The sequence below is a fragment of the Pollicipes pollicipes genome, unplaced genomic scaffold, assembly GCF_011947565.3.
Source record: "Pollicipes pollicipes isolate AB1234 unplaced genomic scaffold, Ppol_2.1 Scaffold_7261;HRSCAF=8764_pilon_pilon_pilon, whole genome shotgun sequence".
NCBI classification, from domain to species: Eukaryota; Metazoa; Arthropoda; class Thecostraca; order Pollicipedomorpha; family Pollicipedidae; genus Pollicipes; species Pollicipes pollicipes.
The window spans coordinates 58,138,485-58,152,308 of NW_023597054.1; positions in this window are offsets into that span (position 1 = coordinate 58,138,485).

Here is a 13,824-nt window from a genome sequence, read left to right on the forward strand (position 1 = left end):
AGTGACCATGCTTGCAGCAATGCGACCGGCAATGGTGGCATCGAGCAGAAGGATTTTGTGTGTCACAGTTTGAAGCAAGGCTATTATGAGTGATTTCGATTCCCAACTCTTTGCTGGTGTCAACGGAATTGCGTCTGCAATTCTGGGCTAAGAAACGGACAGAGACCATGCGGATTCAGCATTCGAAAGGACGCATCGGGCTGGGATATACAGGTAATGCCTTCGTATAGAATGCACGCAGTCTGTGAACTATGGGTCTTATGCATGAGGGGTTGTAGTAATATAGATGTAAACGGACTATTTTTAATTGCATTCGTTCTGTATTATTGCAGGTTATGTCTAAGGATTGTAGTCGACCCTACTTGGGGTCCGCTTCCCAGCTGGTTAGTCAGCCTGTGTCTCGGCCGCTCAGATATCGGGTGCGGATCCTTAATTTTTTTATTTTCCATAAACTTGAGCCTTAACACGCGCCCGGGTGGCCGGCTGAATGCCCTTTGCTCGGGTGGGGGTTAATGTTACCCACCCCCCGATGTCTAAACAAGTAAGAGTGCTAGAGACAACAAGTTCACAGTGTATATCGGGCTGTATAGTTAACTCAGTTGTGTCAAATTTAGGTCCATAAGTCATCACCTTCGAATCAAAACAGGTCAAGCAAGGTCAAACTCAAGATTGACGGCCGAAATGCCCCAAGCCTTCTCATACAGCCGCCTTGAACCTAGATACCTGTTCTAAGCAAAAGGTTACTGGTGTTTGTTTAAGGTCAGTGACCTTGTTGACCTTATGTATGGCCATGGTGACCAACAGCATGCAACATATATTTGATTTTTAATTTAATTAGTGTCAAGGATTACTCTAGGTGGCACGGTACTAAAAACATGTTGGTCTGGGCAATTTAGGATAGTGACCTCCTCACCGTAAAAGGTAATGTTTCACATTTGGAGATATTGAAACAAGCATTAGATAGTATAAAACAAGCTCACTTAAAGTTTTTGGTATACTTTTTAAGTGTAAAACAACTGCTTCAGACCGCACGATGCTGTCAAGTAAATATGCTCCTCAATGCACCATGGTTTGGTTTCGTCATCGTGCCTTGCACAACATTAACTGAGGGGCAATTGACGGTCGTTGTATCTGAAAATCACGCTGACCTTCTGACCATGATCTTCAAAAGATCAAACAAGATCCACTGACCTAAATGAGCATGCGAACTTTTGCTCAAAAACAACGGCCATCTAGGTTCTGGGGGCACTTTGGAGACCAGCCTTAAATTTGCCCTTGTTTGACCTTTTTTGACCCGAAGGTCATGACCAGGGAAGCCTGAAGCTTAAACTTAAGTGATTTCACGCACAGGTCAACACACCCTGTAAATTTGTGTCTTTGGCTTTCTTAGCTCCTGAGATCTCACGGAGGGGGTCCAGATCGACCATCCCCTACACGAACGAAGGGGATCCAGCCGGCCATCCGGGCGCGTGTTAAGGGCAGCGTCGCCGCGGGCCCACGACCCATCAGTTGACGACAGTCCCGCCCAGATGGCGTCAGCGCCGCGCAGGCCCACGACCCATCAGTTGACGGCAGTCCCGCCCACATGGTGTCAGCTCTAGATGAGGCTTACTAGTGAGAGGAGCTTTCGTTATGCGGCGTTGTAGGGATGAGCGAGCCCGAGACGGGGGCTCCGACGTAGGGCGAATTGTGCCATGTTTTTTCACCGAGTGAAAGCAAAGGTCAGGCTGCAGCTCGTTCGTTTCCGACGCCGTTACGTCTTTCAATTACCCTGCGCCCAAAAGCGTGGCGTGCTGCAAAGGTCTGCGATTACTAGACATGGTTGCTACTCAGTACTTAGAAGTACTAGAAAACCACGTTAGTGCTTTGACTGCAACCGCAAAACGCAACATTTGTATGCGGTTTCGAACTTCCAAAGGTTGACTTTTAAGCTTGCCAGCGTTCGCATAATTTACGCATACGCGAATAGAGACCGAGGTAAAAAGAGCCCCATTAAGACTCAACAGAATATTTAACCTCCAGAGAATGAAAAAAGAATGAAGTCGCTCGCCTGCCAGCACTTTGGTTGAAGAGCAACCGACCCAGTGGAGGTCCAGGAGAGAGTAACGGCGGCCCCCAATCAGCTGCCGTTGCTGAAGTCCACGGGGGCGTTGTATTCGTTTGTTTTCGTTCGGGAAGACAGGCGCATGCTCAGACGTATGGTGCGCGTTTTCTTAGCACGCGTTCGGTGGAGAAGGGGGGGGGGGGGTGGGGGGGGGGGTCAGTTAGACAGGCCCGAAGGTTTTCCAGAATGATTTTGAACGGTTACCTTAAAATTTGCGTAACTGTAGATGAGTGAATAACGGGTATTCGAATGTCAGCGAAAGGCATTTCTGGGGAGCCGTTCAATGTGATGCAACAAAGGAGTGTTAGACGAAGCCATACATATCTGAGATAGCTTCTTAGGCGACAAAGCTATTGAATTTTGAATACAATCGATCCCAGTGATATAGGAACAGATTAAAGATCAGACCAAATCAAAACTTCCGCTTTTTTACTCGAAAGCTTGGACTGTAAGGTAGTTTTTGGTGCCCATTTCGAATCTATCAATGACAGGAACCGCAACTGGCATCCTCCATAGGCTTTTTAAAGGTCAGAGCAGGTCACTGGCCTTACGTGTCTCAGGTCAGCGTTTTGTTTTTAGGAACTTACCGCCTAGCGTAGTCCTTCATGTATATTGTAATGACCAAATAGGAATAATCTCTTGGGCACTTGGTCATAGGTCAACCATTGACCTTTTGCTTAGAACAAGTATGTAGCTTCACAGTGGTTGCATGGGGAGGCTTGAGGGCACATGAGATACCAACCCGGAGTGTGACATGGTTTGACTTTATTTGACCCCAAATTCATGACAGCAATCTCAAATTGGACCCAAGTGAATTCACATTCGGGCCAATCTGTGCTGCAAATTTGGTGCTTCTAGCTATGTTAGTTTTTAACCTCAGGATATCAAGTTGACGGCCACCCAAGCGAAGGGTATTTAACCAGCCAACAGATCTAATGAAACAAGCGCACTGGGAACCGCTGGAACACTTTCCACGTTGAAAAACTGTTCTAAACAGCACAATTATCTGTCAATTAAATATGCTCCTCAATGTGTCATGACTTGAGTACGTCATCGTACCTTGCACAACATTCATTGAGAGCCAATCGACACCCCTCATATCTGGAAAGCATGCTCAAGAACGCCAGATATGAACACCTCGGCAATAATGCTTTTGCTCGGCCTTGGTAGCCGCATGGTTCATGGAATGTCAGGATTCGAATGGCGTTATGATGACGTCATGAATGCCAAGGTGATTTTGATATGCTCTCCCCGATATACCTTTCCCCACTTCTGAGGACGTTTAGCTCAGAAACTAGGGGAGCTTAGGTCTTAAGAAGGGCATAATTATGAACAGCACCAAAAAGTCTTCAAGATGACCTTTTCACTTCGAAACCCCATATAAATGCAAAACACTCCTTTTAAGAAGTCCATGGAATCTGTCTGCTGCGGCCTTTCTTACAAAAAAAAACTTGAAATGAGATAAGAATACTATCCCGTACAACACGCTATCAAACAAAAAAGCAGGTTGGCTTTGACCTCGGTCTGACCGTCATACCTAACCCACGGTCAATGGAATTTATTGTGATCCAAATTCAATTGTTGTGTTGCCTGAGAAAATCGTCTCAGAAATATGTGGCTTCGTGTACACTCCGTTGTCGCAACATATTGACTTTTCTAGAAATTGCCCTCGCTGACAGCGACAGCCTCCTGAACTGCCATACTATGGCAGTCACTGTTGTAAGGTCGCTTATCTTATATCAGCGACCTTGCAAGGTACATGTAATGGCAGATGTCAAAACATCCGGCATTCAATTGCCGACAGCTATACAAAGTTTTACGCGTCTACGCCGCGCCGTTCAAAAACGTTTTTGTAAGGACTTTCGGGGGCGGGCTTCAAATTGACCCCCACCCGAGTGCGCGTTAAATATAACAGCAGGTACTGATCAGTGATCAGCATGATCAATGACTACCTCAGACAGAACATTCGTTACTTTGTCTAAGATGGAATTAATGCATGTTCTTTCATATTGATCAGCGTCTCCTGTGATACTGAAGGTGGCACGTTGCCAGTGCCACTCGCCTGTGTCATCACGATCATTGCGGGTCTGGAGGTACGCAATAACAAGAGTCGTACCTTTCCTCGAGATACACCAAGTCATTCAGCCATGAGGGCGCTCTATTTGGCATAGGTTGGGTGAGTTGAGGTCGAACATTGGCTGACAATGAATCTTGATCAGACGTTGATACGCCGTCAGACAAAACTGAAAGCAGAATTGATCTGCACGAGATTTTATTGCGATGACAATATTTACCCCCGTTGTATGTATAGTTCTGATTTTTATAGTGATGTGATTCTGTGCCCGTGTGGTTTTGTTGTTCAGTCTATCATGCTTAGGTCCGCTGAGTTACGACTGCCTGAAAGAAGGGCTAAACGCCCCCTTTATTTTTAGGGAATCACTTCCGGTTGACTGCCTCATTTTGTCGCGCCGGGCAAATAACCAATTTCAAACATGTTGGATGAAACCCTTTTCTATACTTGGTCGGATCACTGAGCTATGACGTCATCTGTAAAGGTTGGCTTAGCGCTTTTTGCCTGAATGCGCAAAGCCTCACAGCATCTTCCCCTGTTATGCACTGCCTCGCTGTAGTCCATCAACTGGAGTGACTGTTTGCCAGGCAGTTAGCCATATTATTTGGGCTCATTCCACGTCAGCGCCAGTAAGTGTCGAAGGAAAAGTAGTTTTTCAGGCATTTGGTATGAATAGGTCGATATAGATGGCATGCCAACAAACCAACGAATCTCATTTGTCATGTGAGCTGGAAGACTAGAAAAAATAGTGTACTCTATGTGGTATCCTGATCTTGTCCTGTATGACCTTCACCCAGCCTAATCTTAACTTCGGAAATAGTTAATTTCAAGGAGACTATGAAACGTAAATTCACTCTCTTTTGGCGACAGCTTCAAAGCTAAAAAAACCTTATATTTGAGCTTTTCATTATTTGCTATGGATATATATATATATGTATATATGGATAGATATATATGGATATATATATATATGGATATATATATGGATATATATATATATATATATACATTATTTCGAACGTTATGCAGAGGGCCCTCAAATCCTTTCAAGCTGGCGTAGGCAGAGCTGACGGGCAAGACGTCGGCGGATACACACGGTACTGTCCCACTGGACGCTTTTGTGATAAGGTCATGCTTTTGGTTCATAACCCCCTTCCGGTCTCGACAGTTTGTAACTTCCATCCGTTTCTGTCGGGTTAAAGCTCGATTGTCAGTCCCTGATACGTGCCACTCTTTGTTGGCCGCAGGATTTCAGCACCGAGAGGAGCTTCTGGATGGAGTTGAGGGACGGTGAGTACCCTGGTAAAGAATTGATAGGATGCATCGGTAATGGAGTCTCGAGGTCACGGTGGCATGGGGCGATGTCCATGAGCGGCGTTGCCTGATCGGACACCACGCTGGAACACCTCAAAGCGTATCACACCAACGATCAGGGTTTACCAGAATCAGAAAGGTCATGTCACGGCCGAGCTGGTGGATGACCGTGCTTGATCTGTTGCGCTGATTGCCAGAGGTGCACTCCGTGTCAAACTGTCGTGGCGCTTAAGGTCCTGGCTTTTATTCTAACGTGCATATTGTTGTCGCATCAACGGCAACTAGCGCCATCTATATGAAGACTGGTTGAAACCGTTTTGTTGATTGGTCTGATACGACTGCAAAAAGTGGATAATTGAACACACCAATAGTTAGGGCATCCACATTCTAGTTTTTGGGTGTAAACAGTTATGAATGAGATCCTTTGCACATCACGGAATATGATCACGACAGGGCTATCGATTAACATTAAACTTTTTCCAGATTCGGCTATTAGATCCTGAAATGCCTGGTGAGACATCTAACCCCAGGCCGTCGTGGGTGGCGAAACACACCAGACAGTTTGGAGTTTAGAAGCTTGCTTGGCCACCACCCGGACCCCTGCTGCCGTCACGGCCGGACGAGGCTCAGCGGAACAGTAGGTTTGAAGACTGTTCATTCGCCAAGACCACATGGCTAGTTTCAAGTCTGTGTGTTCCAGCTACCGGGATCTGACCTAAATAATAATAAAAAATCCCTAAATCGGCACATCCAGTCAGTCAGACTGCTCCTATTCCACTGCAAAACGGGGCGTTCGAAAGCACGGCCCACTTACGCCCTGCGTTGCATGTACCGTAATTCGCAAATTGGTGCATCTCACATATTACTCAAGTGAGCAGTCAAAACCTGAATTACTCCGTCATGTTGTAGGAAGAATACGCCGATGTCACCGCTCGTGTGGGAAGGTTTTAAGAATGTCTCTTTGAAATTATCTCTCATTTGTTTTATCTCATATCTCATTATATATCATGCTCGCACTCATCGAGTTTGACAAGTTGTTCGAACGCCAATTGCGACGATTATGATTCTTCAGAACTAATCGGCGTTGGAAGAAATCAGCGATCCATGGTTAAAATCAGCGCAGTGACTCCACTGGCCGGAGGAGCGTTAGTTTGTGTGCAAAGCCATTGATCATTTGAACAATACTATCAATGAGCAGGGCGGTTTGCAACGCTACATGTAACATTTAAGGCTTGCTTGGCTGGAATTGGCGGTAAGAATATCTCCTAGATGGACGATGTGAAACATCTTCCGGTATTTCCCACATTTCCGATATATATATATATATATATATATATATATACAAACACACACACACACACACATATATATATATATATATATATATATATATATATATATATATATATTCATCACTCCTTCCATTCTAACGTTTCGAGATCTTATCTCATCTTCGGAGAAGACTAAATTGCACAAGAAATAAGTTTTGAGTTTTAAAGGATGAAAAAATTGTGCACTACTGTTGGAAAACATCTTTTTGGAAACGTTAGAATGGAAGGAGTGATGAATATATGAGTAATATATATATATATATATATATATATATATATATATATATATATTTATTTATATTTATATTGGTATATGCTATTCCGATATGTTATAGAAATATTTACAATCCCAGGGATAGAAAATCAAACACCAAAACATCTTTTCATAATGCGTGTTTGGAACCAGAAATGTGCATTACATGTGTCCAAAAAAACGAATATCATGTTACTATTACTCACCCACCTCCACAAATGTCATGGATTCAAGTCATTGTTTACTTGGTGTGCGATTTGGGAACTGAAGAAAAGTTTCTGATCCAATTTAGAAACGGGGAGCAGGCTGAGAAAAGCTGGGTGTGGGGCGTCAATAACGGACATGAAAGTGACGATAACACATTTCATCGCCGATCAGTGTTTACACAAGCTCGTTACGAAGCAGGACTGGCCATTGTGTTACATATTCTTGCACATTTCAGTTGTGCTTCACCCTCGGGCTTCAGCTAATACGTAACAAAACGCAGCGGTACATTAGTTGCACACGTTGACGCGGTATGTTTCTTTCTAAAAAGGTCTACCCAGTTCATGTGCTGCGATTAGGTCCTGGCAATCCCCAGGCGCTGATGACGAGCTTGACATGCAACAAAACCTTACAATGCTCATTGAAGAAAGACGCGAGTAATGCGGCGATTCATCAGCAGAGAAAGTCTTTTAAATTGTATTTGCGGCGGATTTTTGAGGATGGTGGTACTCTAATGCAGCACAGGTACGTGCTAAGCGGAGGTGCTCAGCTCGGTGGCCTTACCTGCCAGCATGCCTCAAAGGCTGGGTGGCCTCGTCTGCCGACACCCCTCAAAAGCCGGATGGCCTCGTCTGCCGACACCCGTCAAAAGCCGGATGGCCTCGATTTTACAATTTTAAGAAATAGCCACACTCAAGGAAGCCTTTCGCCGGATAGGTGAAGCAATACATTCCGGTGATCAACCACTGCACTATCACATCCTCAGTTTGCCCAATGCCCAAACGGTTGAAGTTCTACTCTCTGAAAACTGCTGCTGCAAATTGGGCACCGATTTCGTCTAACTGTGACTTGTTTTCTGATTTGTATGTAAAAACTCTACCGCAGGGTAGTTTAAAGGTTGCTGCCCATTGGCCAAATAACACCACCAAAAAGCGTGGCAAGGAACATTTTCATCACTGACCTGCTTGACTCAGAAAGTCGGGAGCATGTGATGCAAAGATATAACCTCATCAATAGCTCGGCACGTGTACGGAGCTCCAATGTTGAAAAAGTTGATCTCCAAGAATAGGATGTACCGGCTAAATAACGTTATGAAGCTAATGGTGGTTGTATTACATTTTTGGCTACATGATGGTTATATTTTCTGTCACGTTTTTTTTTGTCTCGTTTTCTGTTTTGTTTGTTTGGGCACGAGCGGCTATGAGCAATCCTTTAAACGACGTACTTTGAAATAATAGCCATTGTTTGCTTGATAACGTCGTTTAATTAATGTCTCTTGGTACATGAAGGTCGATAACGCAGCGTACGAACTATGAACTGACAATGACGAGAAACCAGGAACTGAAGACATTACTTGCTTATATAAAAAACAAAGCAACTGGGTTGGGTCGGCTCGCATCACCAGGCCGTTTAACTGATGGTGGGAATTTTCTATAGCCCTCTATTTAACACATCATCGGTTCACGGCTGCACTCGTATTGAATTGCTGCAGCGGTGATCATTGATCCACTATCGCTCTCTGAACGTAAACGATCATGGCGTCGCCACAAATCACCCGCAGTTTGAGCTATCAGGGGGCTAAGGCAGGATTACCACCAGGATCGGACACCTGGGTTGTAAAGAATCAGGGTCTTCACGACTAAGATGTGGAAAATCCGCACTCTGCTACGAAGGCTTAGCGCCATCTGTATTGGGTGGCTCTTAATGCGTTCAGTAGCAGTACAATGAGGGCTATCGATTCCAACAGCCGATGTGAAGCGCATTCAAGGTTGAGGCAGCAGGCCTCTAAAATACAAAGGTTCCAATCAATCGGGTTGCTAAAACTAGGGCACAGACGACGATTCACAGGCCGAACCTTTGAACGAATGGTGTGCCCGCTCGCGCCAGCGGTAACACTCGCAAGCGAGACGTCGCTCCCCCCCCCCCCCCCTTCTCCCTTGAAGATAAGGGGGACATCACCCATTTGATCCCTTCTGATGAACTCCCCAGCCTGACCCAACCTTTAGCAGGCCAGAAAATTAAGGGCATGGAATGGAAAGTCCGGCCCCATACATTCCGATGTTCCCGGCCGCCACACTTGCTGAGCTGCGCCCTGTTGGCAATGGCTGTAACTTATAGTTGTCTGTAAAGCAGACAGAGCACTCTGCACACAGCGGCCCACAGAATGCCTGATGAGGCTTCCGGGGCGAGCTTGGCTGGTCTGGTGCAGCTGGAGTCCACCCGTCTTACCTTTCTTGGCGCTTTTCTCTTAGCGCTTTCGGCGAGCTCTGTCCGTTGTGCGTCCTGCGTTCCGAAATTGATGACTACAGCTTCAAGCATTTGCGCATTTTCCGTTTAGGTATTCGAACTGTTATCAAAGGATGTGGGTTAGCACATAACCGCCAATGCGACAATACGATCCTGAGTCTTCGCTGTTACTCGAGCACTGATCGCTGTCTTAAATGCGTCGTGTCATGAACGTTCTTGCATCATAAATGCATGCAACGAGTATTATTGTCGCTCTGCACAACGCTCTTTTTCTTACCTCATGCCGTTCCTTACTCCCATAAGGTGAGCGCCATGTAAAACGAGGTTCTTGCATGCGATCATTTTCACAGCAACTGGAATATTATTTACTATCAAGAGTCGGGCGATACCATAGAAAACATTTATTTAACACGCGCTCGAGCTAGGGGTCAACGTATCCCTCCTGGGGGTCTTTCCCAGCATAGTTTCCGATTGCATAGCTGTGAATCGTATATATTTTGGTATACAGAAATCCGATAAGCCTTGTAAAGTCGCTGGCCACTGGCTGGTCAATTCCAGGCCGTGCCTGCCAGCAAAGGTACTTTCTAGGGAATAGTTTAATCTGGTGTGACAGCGGTGTTAGATGAAGCCATACATCTCTGAGATAGTTTATAAGGGAATTACACAATATAATTTAGGATAAAGACAAACTCCGCTGACCTCGGGTGACGTAAGAATGCCAGACCGAGGTAAAAAAGACAACATTTTTTTCTGGGAAGCTTACCTTATGGAGTAGTTTCTAATGTTCACTTCGGTATTATATAACGTGGGTCCCAAAACCACTTTTCTTGTCGTGGGTTTCCTAAAGGCCAGATTAGGTCACTTACCTAAAGCGATCTAGATTAACCTTTTAGTTTTAGCAGCATACCGCCTAGTGGCGGTCCTCGACGCTTGTTCAAGTAAAAAATCCTAACAATGTCGTTGGTTTTGATCACCATGATTTTCTAAATGTCAAACGATGACACTGACCTAAAATGTGTACTGAAGGTAATGTAATGTATGTACTAAAATGTACATTTAAGCCAGTTTCTCAAAGCCCTCACGTGACCTTTGTCGTAGTTTGTAAGTTGTCAGTTGGCGTAGTTTTCCTCCTTTCATTTCGAAGTTCGTTGCCATGGGTACGACGTCCGTTGCCCTGGCAACGCCGGTGCCAGGCGATGAATCAAATGCTGGGTGTGTGAACTGACCACCTACCCGAGCCTCAAGTCCCCGCGCTACTGCATTCTGGGTGGCGATGCTGTGACGTCATCCTGGGACTACGTCATATGGTATCAACGGCTAGGCCGCGTGGAAATGCTGTTTTTTGCGGGCTGGTTTAAATATAAACATTTCGATAAACCGATTTTTTACAGGACCTAGGACATTCATTAAAACATTTTCACCTGGGAAAGGGCGTTAGTTCGCACCAGAGTACAAAATTATTGCTGAAATGCGCTACCAGTCTGAGGCTGACAGAGAGATAGGGTAACCCATTCACCAGTGACCTATCCCGGAGAACTCTAGCCGGGAGTGCTTATAAACAGTCTGTGTAAAAGAGAACAACGGTATAGGGTAGAGATGAGAAACGGCGGCCCAGACGGGCTTGCAGCACCGTGGGACGCGCATTGAGAAGTTGGAATGCGCTTCCTCTAGCCTTAGGGGCGGCGTTGCCGGGGTGGGTGCAGGGTTGGCTTACCCTAATGGAGGCAGTGAAAGGTGAGCCCGGGAGGCGAAAATGCAGAGCGCGCCATTTCAGTTCAAAGTAGCAGATTTCCCTGTAAAGTGAGACCATTTCCGGCAAGCTTTGCAATTTCTGCCAGTCAAAAAGTGGTGGCCGATATCTCATCTGGGAAATGGTCTTGGGGACATATAAGGGTAGTCGGGTATTATGCTATGCGTACCGTTTTCGCTTAACCCATCCGACACCATGGATCTGCAAGTTAGCCAGTGAGTGGTAAGACCATAGTAAAGAAACAGCGAAATTTTTGGCACCTGCCCCCCTCACATTACATTTTTCACGTTTCACTCCATTTAGGTACTGCAGCACGACGACAAGTGAGCGATTATTGCCCATTTGCAAATTTAATGTAGACGTTTCGCATGATGACCATTTATTTATCAATAGATATACATTTCACAAAGTGGCATTACATGCAAATGTTCAGGCACGCTGACTTCGACGAATATGGCACGGGCACTGAACCCTGAAAACGTGTAGTACTGATTTGTCTAGAACGTTTTGGATGCAAAATGTACAATATCTACTCACGTAACACTGAAACAAAGATGTAAAACAGGACGGCTACCCAGTTCATTGGCGAAATCTCCGTTCGTAATTCTGTTACTAGTATCTACCAGCCTTCGCATAGCATTAGCCAAAAGCCAAACTACGGGCCACCAAACTAAGTCCCATGGTGACGCGACGTCTGCGTAGCTCTCTCTAGTAGCCTTGCCCGAACGTAAGGTATTGAACCGGCCACTCGGCGTGTGTAACAGCCATCCGTTGCGTGTTAACAGCCATCCGCGCTGACGTAACCTTCTACGACCAATTATTGCCCTGTACTACGCCGCTAACCCCGCACGATGGGACCAGGCAAGCAGCGGCCGGTGGACCGCACAAGACTGTGTCCGGTGCAGGGCCTCAGGCCCACACGAGACTGTGTCCGGTGCAGTGCCTCAGGCCCACACGAGACTGTGTCCGGTGCGGGGCCTCATGCGCACACGAGACTGTGTCCGGTGCAGGGCCTCATGCGCACACGAGACTGTGTCCGATGCAGGGCCTGAGGTGCACACGAGACTGTGTCCGGTGCAGGGCCTCATGCGCACACGAGACTGTGTCCGATGCAGGGCCTGAGGTGCACACGAGACTGTGTCCGGTGCAGGGCCTCATGCGCACACGAGACTGTGTCCGATGCAGGGCCTGAGGTGCACACGAGACTGTGTCCGGTGCAGGGCCTCATGCGCACACGAGACTGTGTCCGATGCAGGGCCTGAGGTGCACACGAGACTGTGTCCGGTGCAGTGCCTCAGGCCCACACGAGACTGTGTCCGGTGCAGGGCCTCATGCGCACACGAGACTGTGTCCGGTGCAGGGCCTCATGCGCACACGAGACTGTGTCCGATGCGGGGCCTGAGGTGCACACGAGACTGTGTCCGGTGCAGGGCCTCATGCGCACACGAGACTGTGTCCGATGCAGGGCCTGAGGTGCACACGAGACTGTGTCCGGTGCAGGGCCTCATGCGCACACGAGACTGTGTCCGGTGCAGGGCCTGAGGTGCACACGAGACTGTGTCCGGTGCAGGGCCTGAGGTGCACACGAGACTGTGTCCGGTGCACGGCCTGAGGCGCACACGAGACTGTGTCCGGTGCAGGGCCTAAGGCTCACACGAGACTGTGCCCGGTGAAGAGCCTAAGGCGCACAAGAGACTGTTCGGTGCAGGGCCTGATGCACGCGCGGGACTGTGTCCGGTGCAGGGCCTGAGGCGCGCGCGGGACTGTGCCCGGTAAAGGGCCTGAAGCACACACGATACTGTGTCCGGTGCAGGGTATGAGGCACGCACGAGACTGTCCGGTGCAGGGCCTGAGGCGCATCCGAGACTAGTGCTAGTATTTGGGTTTTAGGAGCCCGTAGCCTGTAGCGGTCATTTAGCAGTGATTTAGCGCCCACTTCTTTGTCTAACGGTCTTAATTTATTCGGCGCATGCATAAACAGCGCGCTACATGCTCTTAGTCATCAGGTCGGAACTAGGCTTGTTAAAGCTAAAGTTATACAAAGTTGCAGGACATTAAAAAGACGAGTGGATTATTTGAAAATGTATGTGCTTCATGAAGTCTAAAGCAGCCCTCGCGTCCAAGATTGGTTCTTGTCCAATGGAGGAGCGTAGAGACAGTCCCCGTCGTGCGTGAGAGCCAAAGTACGGTGGCGTCCAGGTTCCAGGCGACGACACTGCACAAGTTCGTGGACAACATACAGAGGGTGATCATACCGAGTATACGTTGGCATTTGACCTGGCAGAATAAATATGTGAGTTCCGTGTGTATGGCCGAAACAGCGGTGACAAGGGCTGACTTCCTACTGGCTGTTGTCGCGATGAGAGGACGCCCAATTACCCACCGTGTGCTGCATTGCCCTGAATTTATTTTCGCGTTGCCGTGGGTTTCGATGTTCGCCTGTTCCCAAGCCTGTTGTCAGTTGTTTTGTTTTTTTGTTGCTGCCAGACGAGCAGATGACAACCGCTTTCCGTCCGAGTATAGCGCTTGTACAGAAGTAGGTGGAGGACC